At 47.2% G+C, this 9,513-nt stretch overlaps 1 protein-coding gene across 1 annotated transcript in view; it reads right to left on the reverse strand.

Annotated features, from left to right (window-relative positions):
• SUN1 (Sad1 and UNC84 domain containing 1) overlaps nucleotides 1–9,233 on the reverse strand; it is a 304,333-nt gene extending 295,100 nt beyond the window's left edge. Inside the window, exon 1 of the mRNA XM_056128282.1 lies at nucleotides 9,221–9,233. The gene's annotated coding sequence lies outside the window, so the exon portion shown is untranslated. The remainder of the gene's footprint in view (nucleotides 1–9,220) is intronic.
• Between the last annotated feature and the right edge of the window lie 280 nt (nucleotides 9,234–9,513).

Consider the following 9,513-nt stretch of genomic DNA (forward strand, 5'->3'; position numbering starts at 1 on the left):
GCCTGCGCAGTCGAAAGTGGAGCCCTCAGCGCGTCAATTCTGGCACCGATCACCCAAACACCACCAGGTGTCGCTGCCGAGCCAGGAATAACCCAGATATCCACCAGAGATGGTTCAAAACGTTATTTTCAGTCTTATATTAAAATTCCCTATAATTTGGAAGACTTTCCCCTGTAGCATTTTATTCCTAAGTCAGAGAATGGATTTTGGCTACTTTTGTCAAGATCGTCAAAAGCAATAGGATTCAGGGCCGGAGAGACAGCACAGTGGATAAGTATTTCCCTTGCATATGCTGACCCAAACTCGATGCCCAGCACCCCAGTAATCCTTTGAGTCAACCAAGAGCAAGCCCTGGGTACAGCCAGGTGTGGCCCAAAATCCAAAAAATAAAAATTCTATCAAGTGTCTGAGAGAAAAGGAGGTAGGATGCCTTGCCTACATCCTGCAGATCCACATTCAGATCCACAGCCCCACATGTGTTCCACACACCAAGGATCACTCCAGCACAGAGAGCCAGAAAAACCTCCTGAGCACTGCTAGATGTGATCAAACCGACCCCCCAATTACTATCAAGTGAAGATATTTTCATGAAGATGCCGTTTGATTATATGGAACACCTTATTAAGTAGTTCAACTGTGTTTACATCTAAGTCACAAGATAAATTAGTTTGGATGCATTAGTGAATGAGAAGCAGACTATTATTCACTATGTATTTGGCATATAAAGCTCAATTGAACCACTTAAAATCTTCCTATTCCACTGGCTTGTATAGGTTTTTCCTATAATATTTCCCTGTTTATTGGCTTTTATTTATAAATACAACCTCTAGAATGTAATTAATTAAAGAAACATTATGCAGGGGTTGGAGCAATAGTACAGTGAATAAGGCCTTGCCTTGCACAAAGCTGACCCAGATTATGTTCCCAGCACCACATATGGTCTCTGCGAAGAGTGATCCGTGAACACAGAGCCAAGAGTAATCCCTGAGCACTGCCAGGTGTGACGCAAAAACAAAGAAAACAAAACAAAAAAACTATTATGGGTCAGTAATATATTGGACTGAGTGCATGTAAGAGCCCCAAATTCAATCCCTGACATAATCCAAGTCCCTTGAGCACTACCAGGAATAATACTGAAAAACAAAACAAAAATAACTAAATAAATAAAGCCATCAAATGAAAAAGTATTTATTATGAAGTGGCTTCTTACCTGAGGGTGGTGTAAGTGATGGTGGATGTCATATAAATAGAGAAACTTCCGATTATTCTCCAAAGTCACTAGAATCAGGAAGGCTTTTTTGCAGGGAGGAGGGGGTCACACACAGCAATACTCAGGACTTACTCCTGGCTCTGCACTCAGGGATCATTCATGGTAGGGCTCAGGGGAACAGATGGAATGCCAGAAGCAAGCCCAATTCATCCGCATGCAAGGCAGATGCCCTACTAACTACTATTGCTCTGGATCCTGAAATTGGGATTTTTTTTAAATTTCTTTTGGGCTAGGGACATTGGTGGTGGGAAATGTACACTGATGAAGGAACAGGTACTGGAACATTATATGACTGAAACCAAGCATGAACACCTTTGTACCTGTAACTCACTGTGATTCAATTTTTTTTAAAAAAAAAAAAGAAGAAAAAAATTTTAAATTATTTTGGGCAACATCTGCAGTGCTGGGGTATCATTGCTCCCAGCTCATCATTCGAGTGTTGGTAGTACTGGGGGTCCCTATGGTGCCAAAGACTGAACCTTGGTCTCCAGAGTGTTAGAACAGTTTTATGATAAATATTTATCTACTGATTCATTGTTCTATAACTGAATATAATGTACTACACTTCTATTCTTAAAAACAGAGCTAAGGAAAATGATTTAAATGGCTACAGTATATGCTTTGTATTTTGGAGGATACTTTTCTTGCACACCGCCAACCCAGGTTTGATACCTGGCACCAAGTATGGTCCCCCAAACCCTACCAATAGTGCTACCTGAGCACACAACTAAGGGTGTAAGCCCTGAGCACTTCCAGGCTGCCAGATGTGCCAAAAATAAATAAATAAATAAATAAATGAAACCGCCCAAAAAACAAAAATCAAAAAAACTGTCCATCATTGGCAATATACGGTCCTAAGCCAGGTCTGATCTAACCATACTGTCACTGTCACTGTCCTCTCATTGTTCATTGATTTTCTCAAGCAGGCCTAGTAACGATTCCATTGTCAGACTTTGTTGTTACTGTGTTTGGCATATTGAATACGTAATGGGTAGCTTACCAGGCTTTGCCGTGCAGGTGAGATACTCTCGGTAGCTTGCCAGGTTTTCTGAGTGGGGCGGAGGAACCGAACTCAGGTGGGCCATGTTGGCTGCATGCAAGGCGAACGCCCTACCCGCTGTGCTGTCGCTCCAGCCCAATCAACCCACAAACTGACTAAAACCAAGAGCAAATTGTGCCTCACGGCATTTGCAATTCCACTGTTAATCATGTTTCCTGTGTATCCTTAATTTCAGTGGCAGTAAAATATAGAAATTTCGAGTGGGATGGAGGATGCACAGTTCTGTTATGATGGAAATTCATTGCCTGTATTTTTTACTTTATAATTGCTTTATAGTATGTATTATAAAGAGATGATTTTGCTTGTGGGTGTAGTTTTTAAAGATGCCCACCCTTTCTGCACTTGGGATGAACTTCCCTGTTCCACACTAAGAAAATGCTGATTTTAGGAAACTCCCTGTAACCATACTAAGAAGCCATCAATGTGTGCACCCCTGCATTGCATAAGCATGAAGCAAAGTAGTGATGAGTTTGTGGTAATGCTCTATAAAAACAGGCTCTCGGACCCCCGGGTTTGGTCTAAGGTTTCAGGTGCTTGCCTAGCCTAGATCCACTGGTCTGATGAACCAGTGTAATAAAGACCTCCATTTTCTCCCATCATAAATTGTCTCGGTGTGCTTGATTAAGCAAACACTTGTGGGGCTAGAGTGATAGCACAATGGGTAGGGCGTTTGCCTTACACGCAGCTGACCCTAGTTTGATTCCCAGCATCCCATATGGTCCCCCGAGCACCAACAGAAGTAATTCCTGAGCACAGAGCCAGGAGGAACCCCTGAGCATTTCCGGGGTTCAAACTTCATGCTTGGTTTACCTTGCTAGGGGTCCCTCCTTGCATTATTGTTCCAACCTCCCCAGGGCCTAGGTGACCAAGAACTGCCTCCCCAGGCAGGTCGATGGAGACATATGAATGAAGGAATAGGGAGACAGGCTGATTGTTGGTCAGGGACTATCTCTCTCTCTCTCTCTCTCTCTCTCTCTCTCTCCCCCTCTCTTACAGTTTCATTTTTCTACAGCATAGTTATTTCTTCTCCCTTCTTCCTCCTTACAGCATAGTTATATAGAAATTATGAAAGGTGGGGATACACATAGATGGGGTTGAACATTATCATAACAACAAACAAATGTAGGGAGCTGAAGAGATTAGCACAGCGGGTAGGGCATTTGCCTTGCACACAGCCAACCCGGGTTCGATTCCCAGCATCCCATATGGTCCCCTGAGCACCGCCAGGAGTAACTCCTAAGTGCAGAGCCAGGAGTAACCCCTGTGAATCACCGGGTGTGACCCAAAAAGCAAAAAAAAAAAAAAGATGTAAAGCCTCTCCTTCAGGAGAAGTTCTTCTAGGAGATTAACTCAAGGACAAAATCTCATCTGTGGGTTGGGCACTACATATTATCAGGAGATCCACTCATCCACTCAAGGGTGGAATCCCATCCAGGCATATTGCTTTCTTCTTTCCTCAGCTAATAATCCATTTAAACAATCATATTAGATACGAATATTTCTAGTCATATTTGTATGAACAAGTGAAAGATATATTAAGCTTAAAGGTGGCTCTTCCTGGGGACATCTCGCTACATACCCCTGACTACAGTCCTCAAGCCAAGTTAGTCTTTCCTCATCCCAGCAGGGTCCTTTTTCAGTTACTTTTTTTTGGGTCATGGGCCAGAAATGAGGTTTCATAAAAACTGGAGACAAGAAATGCTACTTCCAGGGTGCACTGTGTGCTGTGCTCAGGGCTGACCCCTCAGATACGCCTCTGCATGGACAACACCTCACATGGTTATCATCTCCCTTGGGGCAGAGTGTGGGCCAAGACAGAAGCAGTAGATCTTTCTGTTTTTGTTCTTCTTTTCTTCTTTTTTCTTCTTTCTTCTTCTTCTTCCTCCTCTTCCTCTTCTTCTTCTTCTTCCTCTTCTTCTTCTTCTTCTTCTTCTTCTTCTTCTTCTTCTTCTTCTTCTTCTTCTTCTTCTTCTTCTTCTTCTTCTTTTTCTCCCGCTTCTGCTTCTTCTTCTTCCGCTTCTGCTTCTTCTTCCTCTTCCTCCTCTTCTATCTCTTTTTCATCTTCTCCTCCACTTTCTTCCTCTTCCTTATTCCCTCCTCTTCCTCTCCCTCTTCTTCCTCTTCTTCTCTTAATCATCTTCTTCCTCCTCCTTCTCTGCCTCTTCATCTTTTTCTTCTCCTTCTCTTTCTCTCCCTCCTACTCCTTTTCCTACTTCTCCTCCTCCCCCTCACTCTCCTTCTCCTTCTCCTTATTATCCTTATCCTTATTCTTCTTCCTATATTTTGGCAATTCCAGGAATCAAAGGAAGACTCACAAATTCAAGATATGAGCTCTATCAGTGAGCCATTTCCCCAGTCATAGAAGTTACTGTTTTTGTACAACCTGATTTCACAAGTGATGGTCACTCTTTCTGCCATAACCCAGAGAAGAGACACTGGACAATTTGATGGGACTTCACAGGTGCTCCTGTTCCTTAGTGCTCTGCTCTTAGCCCTACCTCCCACATCTGTGCACGTCTGCAAGCTGTGCTCCATCCTGCTCCTTCCCATAGCTCCCACCTCACCTCAGCAGCCTGCACATAGAGGTGGAAAGGGCTTCAGGGCTCTGGGCTCATGTCCTTTGGGCCCTGGCTCAGCCTCATCACCATGTTCTGCAGAGATTTTATGTTGATGCATATAAATGCCCATTATTGTAGGGTATAATTCATAAGCATTGAGCTTTTAGCTGAAAAACCATTTCTGAAATGTCCAATATATGGTGGATATTGGGCTTGTCAGGGGACAGGGAGGGACCACTGAACTCTTGCTCTCCAAGGAAGGACACAGCCATCATGAGGGGGGTATCAACTAGCCTGTCACTAAATATGCATTGGGCATCCAGCATTTTGCCTACTTGAGGTATCTTTCAGCGAGACAGATGTGACTGTCATGCAATGAGAGTGCCACCCAGCCCACTGAGAGCTGTATTGTGGAGCTCACACAGGACAGTGGGGTTCACAGAACCCCTGGGCCTTTTTATTCTAGGATTGAATGCAGATCCTTCAAGCTCTGCACAGCTCTAAAGGCCTCTGAGAGTCATCAGGCTCTTCCCAGGAGTTCTGGGGAACTGGGGGAAGAGGGTGCCCTGGCACTGCCTCTGGGGCCTCAGGTTTCTCATATTTTCACACTGCTCCCAAAAGTTTTGTGAGCCTCCAGGACACCTGACATGCTCCCATCACCCTCTCTGTATAAAGAAAATGCCCTCACAATCTACCTTCCTTCAGCTTATTCTTTAAAGAGAGCTCAAGAGGCCAGCCGCACATGCTGGGGGAAAAGGCAGTTCAGATAGAGAAGGGAGCACCAAATAAAGGGTGTTGGGAAGATCCGCCCAGGATGGGAGATGCATGCTGAAAGTAGACTATAGACCGAACATTATTGCCACTCAATGCCTCTTTTGAAAACCACAGCACCCAAAAGGAAAGAGAGAACAAAAGGGAATGCCCTGCCACCGAGGTGGGATGAGATGGTGGGGGTGGGAGGAATACTGGGATCGTTGGTGGTGGAGAATGGGCACTGGTGGAGGGATGGTACTTGATCATTGTATAACTGAAACCCAAGCACAAAAATTTGTAAGTCTGCAACTGTACCTCATGGTGTCTCACTAATAAAAATTTAAAAAATATAAAATAAAAATAAAGGGAGGGCTGGAGTGATAGCACAGCAGGTAGGGCGTTTGCCTTGCATGCCGCCGACCCGGGTTCAATTCCCAGCATCCCATATGGTCCCCCGGGCACTGCCAGGGGTAATTCCTGAGCGCATGAGCCAGGAGTAACTCCTGTGCATTGCCGGGTGTGATCCAAAAAGCAAAAAAATAAAATAAAATAAAAATAAAAATGAAGGGGCTGGAGCGATAGCACAGCGGGTAGGGTGTTTGCCTTGCATGTAGCCAACATGGCCGACCCGAGTTCGATTCCTCCACCCCTCTCGGAGAGCCCGGCAAGCTACCGAGAGTATTCGATATGCCAGACACAGTAACAACAAGGTCTCCAATGGAGACGTTACTGGGCCCGCTCGAGCAAATCGAGCAAAAATAAAGGGAGGGCTGGAGTGATAGCACAGCAGGTAGGGCGTTTGCCTTGCATGCCGCCGACCCGGGTTCAATTCCCAGCATCCCATATGGTCCCCCGGGCACTGCCAGGGGTAATTCCTGAGCACATGAGCCAGGAGTAACTCCTGTGCATTGCCGGGTGTGACCCAAAAAGCAAAAAAATAAAATAAAATAAAAATAAAAATGAAGGGGCTGGAGTGATAGCACAGCGGGTAGGGCGTTTGCCTTGCACGCGGCCGACCCGGGTTCAATTCCCAGCATCTCATATGGTCCCCTGAGCACCGCCAGGAGTAATTCCTGAGTTCAGAGCCAGGAGTAACCCCTGTGCATATCCAGGTGTGACCCAAAAAGCAAATAATAATAATAATAATAATAATAATAATAATAATAAATAAAAATGAAGAGAGCTCCAAGGAACAGGACCTGCGGCCTGTAGTGTTGGCCCCATGTTGCTACCTGAACCTGGTTTCTCTCTCTTCCAGCACCTAAATGACCCGGGTGTATGCTTCCAGCTTCCCTGCACTGTGTCTATTTGGCATGGGCCCTAGTTACTTGTGAAGACAACCCAGAGCACAGGCCCTACTCTCAGAATCCCGGAGTACCCGCTCTGCAGCAGGTTCTACCTGACGCGCAGACTCGCAGCACTGTCGCCAGGGGGCGCTGCTCCCCTTTGAAACACCGGTTCCAGCCAGGCCTGAACAAGCTGCAGGAAGTTGTTCCATAGAAAAGTGGGGAGAGGTGGGCATGGGGGTGAGGTGGGAGGAGCAGACTGGAAGGTATTACTCAAGAGACTAACTTCCGAGCAGAGCCTTAATTCCTAAAATTCTGGTCCTTGGACCCCAGGCTTTGGATATAGAGGCCTATGCTGCAGCTCTGCCCATCCCATCCCCAGATTCCCACTTCTGTGTGGATACTTAAGGTTCATCTAACTAGGATAGAATTTTGTTGCCACAGAAAGTATAGCAGTCTCAAGTGTAGCAGATGATATCAACCAGTTCCCAGATCAAAGGAAAAAATAGCAGAGAACTGGTCTTAGAATCAGCAGATTCATTCCCCCAATAAGAAGCTGTAAGTCCCAGATCCTTCTAAAGCCCTTTTGCTGGAAAAAGAGTGCTTTCAAGGGCCAGTAGTCAGTAGTCAGGGGTCTATGTGTAGTTCTTGAGACAGCTGGCCTCTCTCACTTGCCCACTATGGACACATTGCCACTTTTAGAAACCACTGATCTGTTGAGAATATATCTCATATACTGAAACATATAAGATAAGCAAGTCAGCTACTATTCCACACCCACTAGAACAAATATGCCTTTTTTAAGCAAAAAAAAAGGGGGGGGACCGAAGAGATAGTACAATGGGTAGGGTAACTTCCTTGCATGCAACCAACCAGGGTTCAATTCCCAGCACTCCATATGGTTCCCTAAGCCCCATCAGGGGTGACCCTTGAGTTCAGAACAGTAAGCCTTGAGCACTTGAGGATGTGGCCCAAAAAAATCAATGAAAAAAATCTGCCCACCCCATCCCAGCCTGAACAGAAAGGCCTTCTCACAGCACTTCAGGGATCTGGGTTTTTGTGGGACAGAAGACAGCACCATTAAAGTTACATGACCACAGAACAGAGAGATAGCTCAATAGACTGAACACTACATGTTCCCCAGAGCAATACCTGGAGTGACCATTCAATCCATCCCTCTCCCCTCCCTAACCCCCACATACCCACACCCCACCACGCACACACACAGAGTCAGTTGTGAGTCATCCCTGAGCACTGCTGTGTGTGGCCTCAAACCCTAAATAAATAAATAAAACAAAGCTAAACAAAACCAACAACAAAGAAAGGTACATGAGAACAGGTGGAGAGCAATGGATGCTTCACAATGATTTGCAAGCAGGGAAGGTAGCTCAGGGTTCTGGGACATCTGACAAAGCAGTTTCCTGGTTGACATGGCATACCTGGAGTACAAACTCAGAGTAAAAATATGAGTATATAAACAATTCTTTAGATGTTCTGCTGAAATCTGAACCTGGAACACAGAAGGGGTTGGTTAAAGAACAGAACGGAAGTACCTGTGCTCTGATATGGTGGCAAGGATGCCTATGAGGTTGGGAAGAATCGAATGCAAAGGAAGAAGACTCCAAATAAGAGAAAGGTGGAGAGGAGGAGGGGAGGGTGGAGGAGATGAAGGGAGGGAGGAAGAGAGGAGGGGAGGAGAGAGGGGAGAGAAAGAGAGGAAGGTTAAGGGGAGGGGAGAGAAATGGGAAGAGGGAAGGGAAGATGGAGGGGGATGAAGGGGGATGAAGGGGATGGAAGGAATTGATGGAAGAGAGGAAGGAGATGGAGGAGACTCTGACAGGTTGAGAGAGAGCAGGAGGGGATTGGTGGTATGCAGCCTCTAAGGACTGGTCTTGCAGTGACTGTGACTGAGTCTTGGGCCTGGGTGTCCTCAGTGAGCGGGGAGGGGAGGCTGTGATCGCCGGCCTTGGTATGTTGTTAATGGTTTATATAAGCAGTGTGCAGAGCACTTTGTTATCCCAGTTCTGTTGGGAGGAGGGAGGGCAAATGCCCTGCATAGAACCTGGCAGATGTGGGGGAGACGGCAGCAGGAGAGGGAGCCTAGGACGCTGGGTCAGGAAGGGGGCAGTCCTCAGTGTCCTGCAGAAGACCCTGACCACTTCTTACCCTGCAGGCAGGGCCCCAGGATGTGTAATCCGGGACAGGAGTGGGGCAGGGAGGGGGGATCCCCCACAGGGCGCAGGAGTCCCGGCTGAGGTCGGCCTGAGCAGAGGGCCAGGGAAGGGTTAAGCCTCCGCGAGCCGCCGGCGGCGAGTCCCAGCGATTGGCTGCTGCGCTGGACTGGGGGGCAGCTGCGGGCGCTGCCGCCCAGACTTCCCGGACGCGCCTGGCGCCTCCGCTGCCGCCGGCGGCCTCCGGGGACGCGCTGCCCGGCTGCCTGGGGACAGCTCCGCTCCTGCGCCCGCACCCCGCCTTCTGCCCAAGCTGGGCGCGGGAGGGGCTGTCTCGCCACTGTCCACCCAGGGCCAGCGGGGCTGTCAGCGTGTAGCCAGGCGCCTCTCGGGCTCAGGGAAGCCCAGGCGGTAG

Source organism: Sorex fumeus, unplaced genomic scaffold, assembly GCF_029834395.1.
Source record: "Sorex fumeus unplaced genomic scaffold, SorFum_2.1 ptg000064l, whole genome shotgun sequence".
NCBI lineage: Eukaryota > Metazoa > Chordata > Mammalia > Eulipotyphla > Soricidae > Sorex > Sorex fumeus.